General features: G+C 37.3%; 1 protein-coding gene and 1 pseudogene across 1 annotated transcript in view; both read right to left on the reverse strand.

Moving 5' to 3' along the window:
- The window catches only part of CTNNA1 (catenin alpha 1), a 173423-nt gene that overhangs the window by 86930 nt on the left and 67991 nt on the right, over positions 1–18502 (reverse strand). The gene's annotated exons all lie outside the window — the stretch shown is intronic.
- On the reverse strand, positions 10039–11749 carry LOC102185561 (annotated as a pseudogene).

An 18502-nucleotide genomic window follows, 5' to 3' on the forward strand; every position in this document is an offset into this window, starting at 1 on the left:
CAAAGAGAGAGGAGAGGAGAAGGTAAAGGGAGGAAGGGTAGAATTAAGCTCTTTGACTCAACAGGAGAAATGCAACTACTCTAAGAAATCACTGGAAAGCAGGACAGGTAAAAATAAAAAGCAGAAGCCTTAAAGTATTAACTAATTAAAATTCTAAGCTTTATTAGAATAGCAGTGGTAGTCGTGGCAGTAGTAAGAATAGCAGGGGCTGTTTCACAAGCTCCCAACCAAGCTGTGTGCGTAGGTACAACCATCATCCTGAACTTAGTGTTGAGACGATCGAGACTGAGGAGTGACTCTTCCTGTTCAGTGAAGCCATCAAGAAACAGAACAACATCACTCCACTGACAATCCTTTCAATAAGAAATTTACCTTAATGCCAACAACCTATACATATCAGTAAACACAGAGTTCAAAGATCTATGGATGGAAAACAAAGCTTCTAATTAGGTAGATTTCACCACCCCAGAGCAGGCCTCTAAATCCCAACAAAGCAAAAAGAATTTTAAACACACAGAGGAGACACCTGATTTCTCTGCAGAAACACAAGTAACATTAGGTGGAGCCATGGAAAAGAATGAGCCTGCCAATGCAGGAGACTCAAGAGATGCAAGTTCAATCCATGGGTGGAGAAGATCCCCTGGAGTTGGAAATGGCAACCCACTCCAGTGTTCTTGCCTGGAAAATTCCATGGTAGAGAAGCCTAAAAGATACAGTTCATGGGGTTTCAAAGAGTCAGACACAAACTGACTGAGCCTGTACACAAGCATCCCTGACAACTTCACAACTAATGAGAAATCCACTAGCCTATACAATCTTTGTCATTTTCAGCTTCTATTCAACTCCTCAGCCCCAGATAAAGAAATATCAGCAACATCAGAACTAAACTCCAAGCAGCAACAACAAAACTAAGCTGCTGCTGCTGCTGCTAAGTCGCTTCAGTCATGTCCGACTCTGTGTGACCCCATACATGGCAGCCCACCAGGCTCCGCCGTCCCTGGGATTCTCCAGGCAAGAACACTGGAGTGGGTTGCCATTTCCTTCTCCAATGCATGAAAGTGAAAAGTGAAAGGGAAGTCGCTCAGTTTTGTCTGACTCTTAGCGATCCCATGGACTGCAGCCCACCAGGCTCCTCCATCCATGGGATTTTCCAGGCAAGAAAATGGACTGGGGTGCCATTGCCTTCTCCGGAACTAAGAGCTAGAGCTACTCAAAGAGTCCCTTTCTATAATCCATTGAAAATTTACTTGGGGCAGCAAACATATGCTCTGTCTCCCAGGACATCAGCTTAAGAGAGAGATTTCCTACTTAAAATAGCACCTGTCCACACTGATCCAAGGGTGACTGTATCTACCAAAACACATCTTTTCTTACTTTCTGCCACTGTGCCTGAAAGTCTATCATCTAGCATTCTCTCTGGGAGTCTTCTTTGAGGGGAGAAAAAAAAAAAAAGGGAGGAGGTACAAATATCCCCAAAGTGCCAATAAAAACTGGGGAAAAGAGATTATATTCATCTATTTCAACTGACATTTTAAGTAAGAAATTATGACAGCTAAAAATGAATGTTTACAGTTTTCCCCCTTGTTTCAGAAAAAGCTTAAGAACTTCTGAAAATTCCTTCCCTCATATGAATGTTTTTGGAGCCTCTAACAGCTTGGTCTGGTAGAAAACATTGGGAAATAAAATGTACTAACTACCTAGCAGGTTAACATAAATGGAAAAACGCTGAAAAGAAGTCATTATGGTTAATTTGAACCCTTGTTAGAAACTGTAATTTTATATGTATTTTATACACAAGTTATTTTAAGCTTGTATAGTTGTTGTTATTTCTATGATGGAACTGAACATACTTCTGAAGTCTAAGAATCACTGAAAGCTGGAAGAAGGCTGATAACTTCTGCCTACACATCACCATACATAAGCCCCTTGGGTTCACCAAAGTTGACAGATTTGCACTTTAACTCCACAAGCAAACCCTACAGCAGCAACCATGCTGTTTCGGTAGGTGTAGCACAAAGATCAGAAAAAGCCAGTATGACACAAACTGAAGAGCCATATTGTTGATCTACAAGTAATAACCCACAAAGGAAAAAAAAAATCTGTTATAGGCTAACAAAGTAATATTGCTTTAAACAAGCCACTTCACTTACAACCTCTGCTACATCTTTTTTGGGTCAAGTGGGCCAAGAACATAGTTTTATGAGATATATATATTTATAATTTAATGAGAATCATTATTTCTATCAAAATTCCTCCTTCAAATCCTTTATATTCCTGTGATCAAAAAAAGTTTTTACTCTAAAAAGACTATGTAATTAATATAAAAGCTGATTCCTTTTCATAGTTCTTAGAGTTCTAAGCTAATCAAATTCTAGTGATTATATGCAGAATCATCACATTAAAAAGTCCATAGTATTTAAAATGTGATAGCTTAAGGGCCATCAATATGCATATTGTACAGATCCACCACTTTTTCAGAGACAAAATAAAAAGTCACTCTGAAATGATACATGTTCAATCTGATTTCTCCATTTTTAAAATTATTTTTGATTCAACAATTCTTTACTTGACATATTCATAATTTAGATGAAATAGCCACAGAAAATTACAGGCCATTAGTTTGTTCAAGAGAAAACCAGAAGATTAAAAAGGCCAACTTAAATACACAATGTAGGCTTTTAATGTGGTCAAAGTCATTCTGATGGCAATAACAGACACAGGCCCCATCTCAAAATGGGGAAAACAGTCTTCACTTCACACAGGATAAACAAGTTGCATGAATCTATAGAAAATATAATTTAAAATACTCATCACATCATTAGGATACATACATGTGAAAAAGCATGTGACTATTTTAAATAGCTTTATTAAAATACGTATTTATGTATTAAGATATATGTATTTATTATAATGTATATATTAAGACATAATTTATATATAACTCACCCAGGTAAAGTATACCACTTGATGTTTTATAAAGTATATTCACAGATATATATAACCATTATCATTAGAACATTTTTACCACCTAAAAAGGAGCCCTGTATACCCTTTAGCTATCACTCTTCCAATTGTTAGATGTGAATAGTTAAGTAGCAACATTAAAGTTTCAATATCCAGGACATGGTGAGCATACTTGGTTTTAAGTTTTAATGCCCTAAATTTGTTGTCCTTTCCTTAAACGTAATTTTTAGTATTCAGTCTAAATTTGCTCCTTAAACCTCCAGAATCACAATTTTATCCACTCTTCAGGTAATTCCTGTTTGTGAAAAAGGGTTTCAAGGCAATCAACTCTTTAAGTACATTCCCTCGTACACATTAATGCACTACCTTTTAGCCCCCGAAACAAACAAAAATACATAAAAACAAAGCCATCAAACACATTTTAAAATGTGTCTATCCAATACTATCTACATAATAAGTTATCATCCTTATTCTATGGCACGTGCCTTTCTTGGGTTTAGAAAAGTAGAAATGGGCTCCAAATCCAACTGTGCCAAAATTAACAGGGCCTTAAAGAATGTTAGACACTCTTTTCCTCCACCCACATTAAATATACACCCCAAAAACTTGATTCACCGGATTTTCGGCTGCCAAAGAAAGTAGACTAGCTCAGTGGCTGACATTTCCTTTTGGCAGTCATTAGTCCTTAATGTGTCGCTGTCTAGAGGCTAAATGCAATGGTTTCATTCCTTTCTGCTTTAGTAGATCATTTTTGGGGGCCTGAGGAAATGTATCAAAGGCTAAAACCACTTTACAAGAATGCTGTTAATCAAAGATGTTATAATATAAAAGTAATATGATTAAAACTCCTCTCTCCATAAGCCGCTTATCACTAGAATCGGAATAGTAACTTTCTACATTGGTGCAAATTAAAGGGGAAAAGCAAACATTTCCCAACACCTCTGTCAGCGAGCCACCCACTAACAGGAGAAAAGAGGACTGCTTCTAGCAAATAAATCTTCCTTGTGAAATGGTACCTTAAGGGTTCTTCGTTCCCATCAAGCCAGGTTTGCCATCCCCTGTACAATAATTAATTGCTGATTCTATATCTATTATTGTTGTTTCTTCCTTCACTCACTCTTCAATGCCAATCAAGTCTTTCTGTCTTTGAATACCCTATTTGGTATAGTCTTAGACTTGCTCCAGTGTTTTATAATAAAATAATTTCATTTGTGCTTTTTTAAAAAAACTTTATTGCACCAGCATTATCTCTTCTAAGTCAGATTGCCCCATTCTGGCTTTTGCCCACAAAAAGAGTGGTTAAAAGGGGGGGGCGGGCGGGATGCAACAGTACAAAGAATGTTTATATTCAAACACTGTTTTTCCTAGCTAGAGGCCATGTATTTTCATAATCAACGGTGAAAGCAAGGAATCTGAAACCATTATGGCCAACAAAATACTGTTAAAGCCACCTAAAATTGTGCTGAGGCAACTTCTTAATCAGTAGGAAGTCTATAGGAGGTAAGTCATGTGACGGGGGAGGGGGGCGGGGGCAGGCCTGGCTAATTACTATCGTTTATTATATTCCATTCAAAGTTTTGAACAACAAAGGCAACATCACTATTAAATTATATAATAATCAAGTATAGATAAGAAACAAAAATTTCTTACTACACATGATAGAGCTTTAAAACTATGATTCAAGGGAGGGCAATGGCTGTGATAATGCTTGAGGCAGTAGACTACGGAATGCCTAGATGATTAAGTAACAACCACTTCTGACCTTCTAAAAAAAGTGCTTGCTAACAATTTAGCTTAGAATACCGCATCATTCAATGACTGCACTAGTTACACTCCTTTTGGAGAATCAAGGAACTCAAATCAAATACAGTGACAAAGGGTTTACTTCAAGGACAAATGCACAAGAAACCAAGCACAGCTGGGCAACCTGCCTCAGAAGCGATACAGGAAACCTAGGATCCTCCTCCTAACTGGCTGCACCACTCTCCAGTCTCAAATGCCTGACCCAACGTTACCCTCCATGGGGCCTAACTAATTCACAGCTGCTGCCCACCCACAAATTCATTTTGCCATGACCCCTCATGACCTTGACTTTACTTAAAGGCATAAGCTCTTACTTCAGTTTTCATTTACTAACTGCATCGTTTTCTCATTATTTTTCCATACAAATTCCCAAGAGAATTAATTAACCTAAGAACTGGGGACTGAGAAGGGGGCTAGATGGAATAAAGCAAACTCTTTTAGAGTCTGCAAGACCGACAAATGCCTTCAGAAAGGCTGTAAGACATGGCAAAGACTGTGCCCTTAAATATCTAATGTGCTGGCATCTACTCAAATGACCATAATAACAAGATATGTCTTTTAACTTTTTATTACGGTATTTTTCCAAACCCCAAAAAGATTAGGACTAGTAAAAAGAACTTCCTTATGCAGTATTACCAGCCATCAACTTTCTGCTTTCTTGTTTCATTTGTAATAGTTACGTTAGTTTTGGGGTAGGGTATTTTAAAACAAATCTACAACATCATGTCATTTCATAAGGCATTCATCATAAACCTATGTTCATCTCCAGATGGTCAAATCTTGAGGGTTAAAAGAATTGTCATTCGTCCAAATCCTCAAATTGCAAATATACAGTTACTGGCCTTTATCATCAAAACCCTAAAACTAATAAAACTTTTTTCTTTTTTTGGCTATACCTCATGGGTGGGGAGAGAAGGCAGTGGCAACCCACTCCAGTACTCTTGCCTGGAAAATCCCATGGACAGAGGAGCCTGGTGCACTGAAGTCCGCGGGGTCGCAAAGAGTTGGACATGACTCAGCGACTTCACTTTCACTTTTCACTTTCATGCACTGGAGAAGGAAATAGCAACCCACTCCAGTGTTCTTGCCTGGAGAATCCCAGGGACAGGGGAGCCTGGTGGACTGCCGTCTATGAGGTCACACAGAGTCGGACACGACTGAAGTGATTTAGCAGGAGCAGCAGCATGGGTGGGATCTTAGTTCCCTGACCAGGGATCGTGGTAGGGCAGAGTCCTAACCACTGGACACCAGAGAATTCCCAAACTACTGTAATTCTTGATTCAGAGTGGTTTTAAGAAAATAATTAATTTTGCACTGACAGGGAAAACTAAGTCAAAAAAAAAAGTTTGATTCGTGCTCTGGAGTTTGCCAAAATGAAAGATCTACAGATAGCAAATAAGAGCTAGTCAATGGAATCCGTTTTAACAAATACTGTGATTAGAATTCCACTTTTAAATGGAAGTTTTTGGTAAATGCTACAAAGTTCAATATTGCTTTGAAACAGAGTAATTCAACAAATGTCTTACTAATGATTTGAAGTCCACTTTCTAAATTAAGAAATTTTGGTAGCCTAAGATAAACCAAGTTTGAAAAGGTTTAAGGGTACAAGGGATTCCTTTATCACCAAAAAAATGACTCAGTAAAAGTATATATAAATGACCAACTTTAAAAAACTAAACAATTTTCCAGTATTTTCACCAATACAGAATCTTAAAGGCAACATAAACACATACATCTATTTCCCAGCAACAAGTGCATTTACTGTTAGGAGCTTTAAAGATTATAGTTGGGTACACTGATCAAACATCTAGAATTTTTCTTATAAAATATTTCAGGTTATGCAATGTCCATATAAAAACAAGGGCAAGTCAAAACACAGATCTTTTTATTCCTAGAAGATGAGTTTATGTGAATCTACAAAACCAATAATTCTCCTTCAAAGCAGGGAGAAATAATTCAGGATAAGTAAGTTCTAGAGTTAAATTTAAAGAACTGTTAGCAAGGAAGCCTTGAAGTAAGATGCCACACTGCATCTATAGGTACAAACCGCAAATTAAAAATCCGAAGTTAGAATATCTGCAACTGAAGTAAACCAGGAGGTCAATCACTTCAACCAATCTGAAAATAATACTTGTAAGACAATTTACTGACTAGTTATTATTTTAACATAAAGCAACTCAAGTGAAATATCTTCTTTATGGTACATTTCCAAATTACACCATTACAAAAAGGTCTTACGCTGTTTTCAGAGACTGGCCAAACAAAATCCGTTCTTAGCAGTCTCTGGTTCTAAATACTGAATAGTCCACTTTAAAATAAGTAAATTATCAGCTGTGAAGTACTTATTTAGCAGTCATCTGATGTGAACACAGATTCAACATTAAAAGAAAAAAAAGGGACATCCACTCAGAGAAGAAAAACATCACATTCCACTGATTTTTGTGATGAAGAAATACAAAAACCAAAGTAACTTTCAAGAGAGCAGGCATGAAATCACAGAAAGAAATTTCCTGGCAGCCAGGGCCACATCTGTCTCTGGCAAGGACAGTCTGGAAACTCAATGAGTTCTTTTTAACTACCTTAGGTCCTCTAAAACAACCAATTTAAATTAAAAAAAATTTTAAGATCACTGGACAGAAAATATTAGGGTAGAAAGTTATGATTGATAAGCTTTTAATTTAAAATTTTTGTCCTATATGGGTATTCTAGACAGACAGGCTTATTTTATTAAAAAAGATAAAATGCCTAATTTGCTACATTTAAACAATGACACTATTTTCAATGAATCGATTTATTCTCAACATGACAACTTCGCCAAAAGTAAAAAGAATAGATGAGGAAGGAGGAACTGTATTATTAATTTTCCAAAACAATACCAATTTGCACATGTACACAAAATTTTCTAGTTTTGTGGTCATGTCAAACATGGCATCCCTTTTCCTTTCCACACTAAAATGAGGTGGGGTGGGAATAAGATCTTCTGTCAGCTAGGATTAGATGCTTGAACTACAAGATGATGCAGACTGAAGGTGGAGACTGCTGCTTTGGCTCTCTGCTACAGACAGAGCAAGAAACCAAGGTATCACCCAGAGCCAAGAAGACAGGACAGCAGCTTCAGTCACTGACTACCCAGATCCCTGTTCACCTTGTTCCAGGCTACAGTTAATTAAATGCTCTTTTCTCTCAAGGCGTCTTCGTATTTTTGCATTGCCACCATCAGTTTTCCCATCTTCTTCATTTTGCTTGGTCTTGAGTGGTTCTCTGTGCCTTCTAACAAAGTCAGGCAGAAGGGCAGCTATTAATGGCTGTCTGAAAGCTGAGAAAACAGCTATGGGGGAGGCCATCGGATCAAGCTTTACCTATTCGATGTAAGCATTATTACCTACCATCCTTGGCATCACATATGAAAGGGACCACCAAAAATAGCTCTGGACTAAAAATCAGAACTCTCAATTCTAATCTTAACTATTCTTACCTGGGTATGATCAGAGCCAAGTTACCTCCAGGTTTTAGGCTGTTTTGGAAATAGGTGATTGGTTTTAGTTCTGATTAAGATGGAGTAAACACATTTCACCCTGTCTATCCCAATGAATGCAACTAAAAACCCTGGAGAGAATACACAGAGTAGCAATCTTGAGAACTGAAATGAAAAAGGGCCAAAGTCACAATTACAGTTGGCAGACAGGGCTGTATCCGTCTCAGTAACTATCAGAACAAGCAGACTCTAAATAAACAAACAAACAAACAATCAAGGTACAGAAGTACTAAACCAACTGAATCGGTCAATGTCATCAACCTGAATCTAATTAGCATATATATTAAAGGAACACTCCAACCAACAATAGCAAAAAAAAAACAACCCACAGTCAAGTACAGATAGAATATCACAAAGGTAGCACTACTGGGTCATAAAACAAATCTCAATAAATAATTTAAAAAACTGCAAAATATGTTCTCTGACCATACTGAATTTGAATTAAGCGAGGAATCAGTAAAGGCTTCCTAAGCGGCACAGAGATAAAGAGTCCGCCTGTCAATGCAGGAGATAAGGATTCGATCCCTGGGTTGGGAAGATCCCCTAGAGTAGGAAATGGCAACCCACTCCAGTATTCTTGCCTGGATAATTGCATGAACAGAGGAGAATAGCAGGCTCCAGTCCACAGTATCACAAAAAGTCAGACACAACTGTGCACACACATACACAAGAAATCAGTAACAGAAATTTGACAAGAAAATACTTGGAAACTAAACATACTGTACTTACAAACAATCCACTGGTCAAAGAGGAAAACTCAAGGAAAATTTTTAAACATTTTAAACTAAACAAAAATGAAATATGAAGACAAAGCAGGGCTTATATGGAAATTTGCCCTAAATCTTAACACTAAAAAAGAGAAAAGGTCTCAATAACCTAATTTCCTACCTCAAGGAACTAGAAAAAGAACAAAATAAACCTGAAGGAAACAGAAGAAACAATGAAGAACAGAAATCAGTGAAACTGAAAATAACAGAGGAAGAACACACACACAATGAAACCATAAAGAGCTGGTTGTTTCAAAAGATAAATAGAATTTATAAACCTACAGCAAGACTGGCAAAGAAAATAGAGAGACTGGACACAAATTACCTACACTAGAAATGAATTAGAGAATATGGCTACAGACTCCCCACAAACAGTGAAGGGATAATAAGAGACTGCTGCAAACAATTTTCTCATATAAAACTTGATTAAATGGATAAAATGGACCAATTCCTTAAAAGCAACTAACTTTAAGAATTTATCAAAGAAGAAATATATAACCTAAATGATATCATATCCAATAAGAAAAACTGAGTTTGTATTTTAAACCCTTCAAAAAAATTAGTTGGCTGGACTAGATTACAGTTTGGCAAACTTCTGTAAAGGGCCAGATAGCAAATACTGTGGGCTTTCAGGGCCATTCCATCTCTGTCACAACAACGTGACTATGTCACTGCAGTGGGAAAGCAGCCATGGACTGTACATAAACGAACGAGCATGGCTACGTTCCCATAAAGTTTACAAAAACAGATGGCAGGCAAGACTTTACCTAGTAAGTTTAATTTGTCACTATGATCACTAATGTTACTTTCAAATTCTAAAATTTATAATTCTATACTTTCAAGGTCAAATATCACTGATAAATAGTTGAAGAAAAAGGATAATGCAAACACTATCACAGAGATAGATAACTGGCCTTCCCCACCCTCCAAAATGTGATGGGTTTATTTTACTCTGATGCAAAACCAAAGATTTCTACTACTGTACAGAGATCAATATATTACCAGATCATGAAAAATTGGTGTGGGACATGCAGGACATGATGGTCAACTCCTTTGTAACATGACACTACACCATCACTGAAGAACACACTGAAAAGAACAGTGAGGAACCGAACTGAAATGTGGATGAACATGACAACCTCCAGGCATGCCTTTAAGCACCTCCCTTAAAATGGACTCGGTACCTGAACTTCAGTGAGGGCTGGATTACAGGAGGATTACAATTCTTTGGAAGAATAAAAAGTTCACACCTTCGAAATTTAAGGTCAAAACATAGTGGGTTCATTTCTCTTCACCTCCAGGAACAAAGCTGATGCTTTATTCAAAACCACATTAAGCTTCTAGTTCAAATCCCAGTGTGACCTTGTGCCCTCCTGCACTGAAGTTCTTTCCATTGATTAGAGCTGACAGGGTCAGTTTCACTCCTGGTCAAAGGGTCTGAGTGTAACCCAGTCCCATCAGGCTGGCATTGTTTACTTTAGCAGAGACACAAGTTCTACAATCCGGCTTGTACTTAGCAACAATGCCAAGGCAGGTGTTTTTACTGCCAGTTGTCTACGCGAGGTTTATTGACATTTCAATCTTCTCATTCACCTTCTGGTAGATCGACCCTCCAAACTCAGTGCCATCATTCACAAGAGTGTGCAGCTGGAAGTCTGCGACCTTGTAACCCAGGGCACAATTATTCTGTGACAGTTTGGATTTGGCTGTGTCAAAACTCATCTGATAGCCAGCAAGCCAACCTTCAAAGGCCAACACAGTCCAGCCACAGATGGCTGGTCAGAAAAATCTACATCAACATTACTGCCAAAATGGAAACAATCCCATTAATACGAGGCCTTCAATTTCCCACTCTTCTTCCCTGTGTTCGGTACAAATATGGGATCAAGAGTCAGTTTCAACGCTTCAGCCAACTTATTCTCCCAAGTGATTTCTGTCTGTTCCACTTCTGGGTGAAGGTCAGTCCACAGATCCTGTATTTGGTCTCTACGTTGCCTGATGCTTTCCTTTTATCAGCGCAAGCATGACCAGAAGTAGAAAATTTCACTCCACTATATGACTTGGTTCTCAGATCTATTTTGACCATGACATATCCATATCCTTTGTTGAAGACATCTTTGGCAGCCTTTGCTAGGTCACAGTAAGTTGGTGTGTTACATGTATCTCCGACCAGAGTGCCTGTTCCCACCGCCAGGGCATCACTAAAGGTCTTCTTCGGAACAACACTGTTCCTAACTGACTCTTTTGATCAAGACTTGCTACAAGTATATACTGTAGTAAACAAAGTACCCTCCTTCCTCCAACAACTCACTCTCTCAGTCAAACTAGTCCTAAATGAATCATTACCTCAAAAAAAACGAATCACATTATTAAGGTAAAGGCTAAAACTCAATTCATATGCAGCCTGACACTGGACAGGCTTCTGGCCCTGCTCCATCATCCTAATTTCAAGTGATCGCTCCACTACTGCTCCATTAAGCCAGTGCCATCTTATCTAACATATAAACATGCATCTTTCTGTGTACAAAAGGTTAGATCTTGCCTGTTATATACTGCAATTCATAATGCCAGAGTGGCATAGCTAGAAGTACCTCACACCTCTTAGAAAGCAACATAAAATACAACTAGAGACATCTTCCTCAGACTTAAGGTCTTTTAAACTTCTCATCTCACACCACAAGAAAATCATACAATTTTTGACAAATATGCTTTCCAAATTACATAAATGTCAAGAGGAAGAAGTCCTACACATGTTTGAATTTTGCATTCAATGCAACATCTATTTGTACCTAAATTCTCCAAATATGCTAGGCAGATCACAGAAAAGCTTACACTGCTGCTGCTGCTGCTGCTAAGTCGCTTCAGTCATGTCCGACTCTGTTCGACCCCAGAGACGGCATCCCACCAGGCTCCCCCGTCCCTGGGATTCTCCAGGCAAGAAAACTGGAGTGGGTTGCCATTTCCTTCTCCAGTGCATGAGAAAGTGAAGTCACTCAGTCGTGTCTGACTCTTAGCGACCCCATGGACTCTAGCCCACCAGGCTCCTCCATCCATGGGATTTTCCAGCCAAGAGTACTGGAGTGGGATGCCATTACCTTCTCCGAAGCTTACACTAACAAATCAATAAAATCATATAGCTACAGAACTACAGACTAGCAATACAGGGAAGAGTCTACTGCAAGGAAACCCAAGGGTTCACACAAAGATGGAAATTGTAGCGTATTATATAACGAAACTCAGGCCCTATAGCTGCATATCACAGAACCAACTGAAACATCTATGACATCAAGCAACACCAGAGAGTCTAGCTTTGCAGGATACTCTAAAAGAGCTTTCTTTTCTTGTTTAGCTCACTTCAAGCAGCTATACAAGACCTGGGTTTACCTTATTTACTGTAAAGTATTTTGGTAATAAGTTTCATTTATAGAGCTATACAGTGAAAAATCCCATGATTATTAAAGATGATGGTATAAAATCTTATTTTCATACTTACAAAGATGCATTATAATAAAAGTAGTAAGTGTTGAGATTTTTCGGATCACAGGGATATGAGTTCAAACCGCAGCTATATGATTACATTTCTGAGCAAGTAACAATTCAATAAGGGTTATTATGGTAGTCAAACAGGTAATAATATCTGTCTCTCAGCACAATGACCAGTATATGGTAAGCACTATAATAGTACAATAATCCTTAGTTCTGCTATCAAAAAAAGAAACAATAAGAACAGATAAATGTGTACATACACACACAGTCCAAATGAAGTCTGGCATGCTATATACCAAAAATGGTGATATATAATGAACAGAGAATTTTATAATCAGAAATAAAATAACCTATTCTAATTCTGAAAATTAGGAAATGTAGCCACAAAATAACGCAGTAACAAGCTCTTCGAAGAGTCCTTCCAAAGCTTGGAAGCTCTGGCTCTGCTAAAGTGGTTCCAGGAAAGCATTTGCAAAACTGAGAAGAGATCAGCATCTAGATTAAGTGCTTCCCTTCACTGCAATAACAATATATCTTTGAGAGCGAACATTAACTGCACCTTATTCATAAATTCTATATCTATTATCTTAATCAAATAAAAATTTTATACCTGATATGTTAACATAATCAAATCCCTCAAATACAGGCCCAGTCCAATACAAAAAACATCTAGTTACTTCATTACTCTTTAAAGGTCCTAAAATCACTGCCTCCAATGTTTCAGGGCAAGAACAAAGACAAATTTAACCTTAAGCAATATTATCCTCACCAGGTCTTAAGCTGTACCAATTTTGTTCTGCCTAAAACTAGTTTAAAGTAAAAAAAAATACAAGCTATAATAGCTACTATGTAAGTTACCATCCAGACACTGAAGGAAGAAGTTGATGGCTTAACTCTTTAGCTACTCCTCTTAACTGGTTGGCTATCCACTAGTTGTAACTATCCAAGAGAAATATAAGGCAAGCAAGAAATAAAAACTACATATATAATCTAAAATTTTCAAGTAGCCATAGGTAGAAAGAAACAGGTAAAAAAATACGTTTAAGAACAAATTTTAACCCAATATATCCAAAACATTATCAATGAGATAGAGGTATTTACAGGTTTTTCATTGAAGTATGTCTTGGAAATTTGGTGTATAGTCTGCACTCACAGCACATCTCAATTTGGATCTATCACATTTTAAGTGCTCAATAGCCACATATGCCTACTGGTTACCACACTGGATGGAACCAAGCTAAAGCTACTCAAGCCCAAGACATGTACTTCTTCTCACCTATCACAAATTCTAATTCTAGTACCTCAGCACATGACTGAACTGCTAGACAAGATTGCTAAGGTCCCAACCAAGTGGAATTCTGGGAATTGCCTAGTGGTGTGATGGTTAGGGCTCTGCCCTTTCATTGCAGAGGTACTAAGTTTGCTCCCCAGTGAGGGAACTAAAATCCCATCAGCTGTGCATGTGGCAAAAAAACAAACAAAACACACCCAAATGGAATTCACTTCAAAGACTGAGGTCTTTTATGTTTCAGACATTGTGTTAAGAATTTTCAGACTGGGGGGGTGGGGAGAGGGTTTTGGATGGGGGGAAGAGTTGTTCACTTGTTTATTGAGGGGAATATGAGTATGGTAATAGAAACAAATAAGTTTGGTCCTAATAAATTCTACTACTGGGAAAAACTCAAAGCACATGACCTAACAAAGGAAGAAAGGACCACATTAAGGATTAGCATATCCCTTAGCAGAAGGAAGAGTGTGAAATAAAGAATTCAGCTGTACCAAGTATAGAGCTCTTCAGAAGGAGGTGTTTCACTGGCACTGAAATATCTTCAGAGAATATTATAACACAGAATTGGGCTCCAAAGTCGAGTACACATTTAAGAAACAAATTTGAACACATTAAACTAGTAGCCGGTTTTAGCCTGTTAACCAGGTTAAACCCTGGTTTAACATTTAACACTGTTAAATTTAAAATTGTTAACATTTAACAACATTCAGTTTGTTTGTTTTTTCATTTTGTTCATTATTATTTTTATTATGTTAACTGCATAACATAACATTTACCATCTTAGTCAATTTTAAGCATATAGGTCACAAGTCTTAAGAACATTTATATTACTGTGTAGCCATCACCACATCCATTTCCAGAACTTTTCATTTTCCCAAACTGAAACTCTGTTCCCATTAAACAGTAACTCAACATTCCCATCTCCCCCAGTGCCTGGCACTCCCACTCTCCTTTCTGTCTCTATGAATTTAACAACTCTTAGGAACCTCATGGAAGTGGGATCATAGAGAATTTGTCCTTTGTGTCTGGCTTATTTCACTCAGCAATATCCTCCAGGTCCATCCATACTGATGTCCGATTAACTTAACAGTCTGAACATTCTATGGATATCTTATGACTATGTAGAGAATATTAAGGGGGTTAAAACATTATTTTAAAATTTAGAAAACAATGCATACAAGAAAATGGACAAACTGGAAATACATATACCTAAATGTTAGCAGCAATGGTGGTTCAATAATTTAACGCACATGTGTGACTTTCAATTAGGAAAAATAAACAAAGTGGCAATAACTTTTTTCAAATTCAATTACATTTCACTTTCAATCCATTCACTTTTAAACCCATCCAAGCTGTTTTTCCTTTCCTAGAATCCTCACAGGCAGAATAATCTTAGGTTGATAAACCAAGAACCAATTAAACTTAACCACAACAACCACATTTCATATCAAGGAAACCTGGGAAGTCATTTGTGAAACTACAGAGATCCACTGAACAGTCAAAAACCCTCCACTGTCAGGCATCTGAAGTATTTCCATAATGTTAAGAAAGCAGGAGTCAAATGAATTATTTTTAACATCAACGTTTCTTAAAGCTTCAGAGTAAGTCAGCAACAGATCTAACATCACCTGTTAACTCTCCAAACTACAATGCAAGAAGCAGCATCAAGGCTGCTGACCTTCTGGCCCTTGGAGCCTTTAAAAGAGAGTTGGGCCCCCACCTTATAATCATTTACCCTCACCGCTTATTTCAGAGTATCTGATTTAATTTTTTCCAAAAATGTCATCTGTATACTGAAAAACTGAAAAATCTACCAGAAGCAAGGGTAAACCACCCATGGCCTCCTCCTCCATAACGCTCCAGAATGTGACCAATAAGAACAAGAATCTTTATTTTTTTCACTACTGTATTCCTAGCACCAAGAATATCCCAAACTGTTCACTTTATCCATTTTTCCCAAGTCAGCATGAGTTCTTATGAAGCAAGCACCTATTGAGTATCTCTTCTAGCATTACACTGGACCCTGAAAGAATATTTTTAAAACAGGCCCATCTTTAAAGAGTTTAAAACCAAGCTGCAGAAATTGCACGGATAAAGGAAATACAATTAAGCAACAATTCAAGGAACAATTGAGCGCTACTTGCTTCAAGTAGCAAGAAATAATATAGAATGGTGTAGTTTGAAATGGCCTTCAGCAAAGAGATGGGGGCGGGGGCAGGGGGGACACAATGTGAGCCTTGAACGAAGAGCAGGTTAGATTTAATCAAGTAGGAAGGGAATTTCAAAAACATAATGAACAATGTCCTACTGAACGCGTAAGCTCAGACTGACCTGAGCAGGTAGAACAAACTGGAAATGGAGAAAGTGAATGAATAGAGCCTGGAATAAGACAATGGCAATGGAGACAAAAAAGGACAAATGTAATAAACCATCCTAGCAGTCTCTCCACCTTACCTGTTCATTGGTATCTCTTGGGGAACTTTTAAAAATACTGATGCCTGGAACTGAATCTGGTAATTTTGACTTAGTTTGGGTACAATCTAGACATCATGATTTCTAAAAATTGCCCAGGGATTCTAATTTCCATCCAAAGTTAAGAATCACTGCCCTATCTTATCAACTGTACATTTTGAAAATAAAACTTTATTAAATTAAAAAAAAAAAAAAAGAATCACTGCCTCAGAGGAAACACCAGTGTAACTTAAGTGGCAACACAGGATGAAGAAGGTAGGCTCAAGAAATTACAACAAAATTTTTGAAGCATGTATCTATAAAAATTATGACATGACTGGGAGAATTCAAGAAGAGGAAAAAGTAAAAATACATGAGCCTTTCTGGATTTTTACCACTCCATTAACAAGTTCTATGTACTGAACCAGTTTTAATTAATCCAAACTGTCCCAATTCTCCATATACCATAATTGCTCATCTAATATTTTTCAAAAGAAATAATCAAAACTGAAAGTGAACCATCTTTTAAAAATCAAGGTAAAGCTCAATGCAAAGACTATAAAATAAATACTTGATAAATTGCCTCATGTTTCCCAGCTAGAAATAAACTCACCCTCCTTGCAATTCCCACGGTATTTTAGTAAAATCTATGATGGCACTCCCAAAAAATGTACTGTAGAGATACTGTACGTTTCTGAAGGAAGGACCAGAGCCTCATTCCTCCTCTTACACAGTGTCCAGCACACTACTCTGCAGATGACACACAGTATGAACTGAGTGACAAGAAGATACTGCCAGGTAAGTTCTGACTGTCACTGGAGGTTTCTGAATGCTTCATGAATAAGCAAACCCTATCCCCAGTTGATGCTGCTTCTTGCAGATCCTTTTACCCTAAGGTTTCCTCAAATGTGCTTCACTGCCCTCCCACTTTATCCTCACTCCAATACTTCTGGACAAGACACAGCCTGATCACTGTTATGTGAGTCAATTCAAGTGAACTATTAAATATTTTTATCTTTAGGAGAAACATGCTCAGAAATTTTTCTCTAAAATGTATTTCTGAATCTTGACATAATTCCCTTCAAAAGCCCCATCATAATCCTTTAAATTCTACCCAACATCAATCACTGTTCTAGCTTTCACTTACAGAGTAAGATGTTATGTAAGATGGCTATTATGGTCCCCATATCTTCAGCATAAATGAATATTTCCCACTTTTACTTACATCCATGGCACGAAATAGAAAGTACTATTTAAAGAATCCAAGAGGTGACTAGCCCAAGACCTGACCAAACCTAAGACTGAAGGAATATTTTTTTAGACTGATTAGGAAGCTCTGGTATGGAGCAACGAGAACAGATTTACCATATACTCTCCCCTAAAAAGGCTGTTTTTAAAGTGGTTTCCCAATCATAACTATTAGACACTTTCTCATCACTTCAGCACTGCACATGATAGCAGGGAACTGATGCACATACATGCCATGAGGCCTTTGTTTCCCTCTTTAAGACTCCAATATCGTTGAGTTAGTCTTCAAATTATTCATTTTTTATATTTTCTGATTTCCAGGCTTACGTATGGGTTTTTAAATGCATCCCACATTTTCACTGTTGACTTATCAACTGCTTTTTCCATCTGATTTAACTAAGCCTCTAATCTCATTTTTCTGAGGTAGACTGCATAGGATCAAAACATGGCAATGGCTTAAAAAAATTCAAAATGCTTGACTAATTTCGCAATATGGTAGAAACAAGATAAACACAGGAAGGCATTCATCTTCACCCCAGGAATTCCATCATGACCCACCATTATATGTTCACTTGTGTAAGAATATAAATGAACAAACAAGATGTATGGCAAATGAACATATGAGAAAGCACCAAAGATCTTTTCCTGAAAACTATTAAGTAGACAAAAATCACTAGTTAGAAATAATTCGCATTGTCCTTCTTCCCTTTAAAATGATTCACTATAATTTTTAATTTATTCCTTCTTTACCACAGTAAAATATTGGATACAAGATCTAAACTATAGTAACCCTAAACCAGCATTAAATAATTGAAATGGAACAGTCTTAAGGAAGTAAAAAAGACATTACTGATAGAGAAAACAAGTACAGTATTTTCCACAGCCAAAAAAAAAAAAAGGTGTTAAATTTCACAGTATTGGTTTTTAAACACAAATCTTAAGAGTTCAAAAACACCACTC

The sequence above is a fragment of the Capra hircus genome, chromosome 7, assembly GCF_001704415.2.
Source record: "Capra hircus breed San Clemente chromosome 7, ASM170441v1, whole genome shotgun sequence".
Classification (NCBI taxonomy): Eukaryota; Metazoa; Chordata; class Mammalia; order Artiodactyla; family Bovidae; genus Capra; species Capra hircus.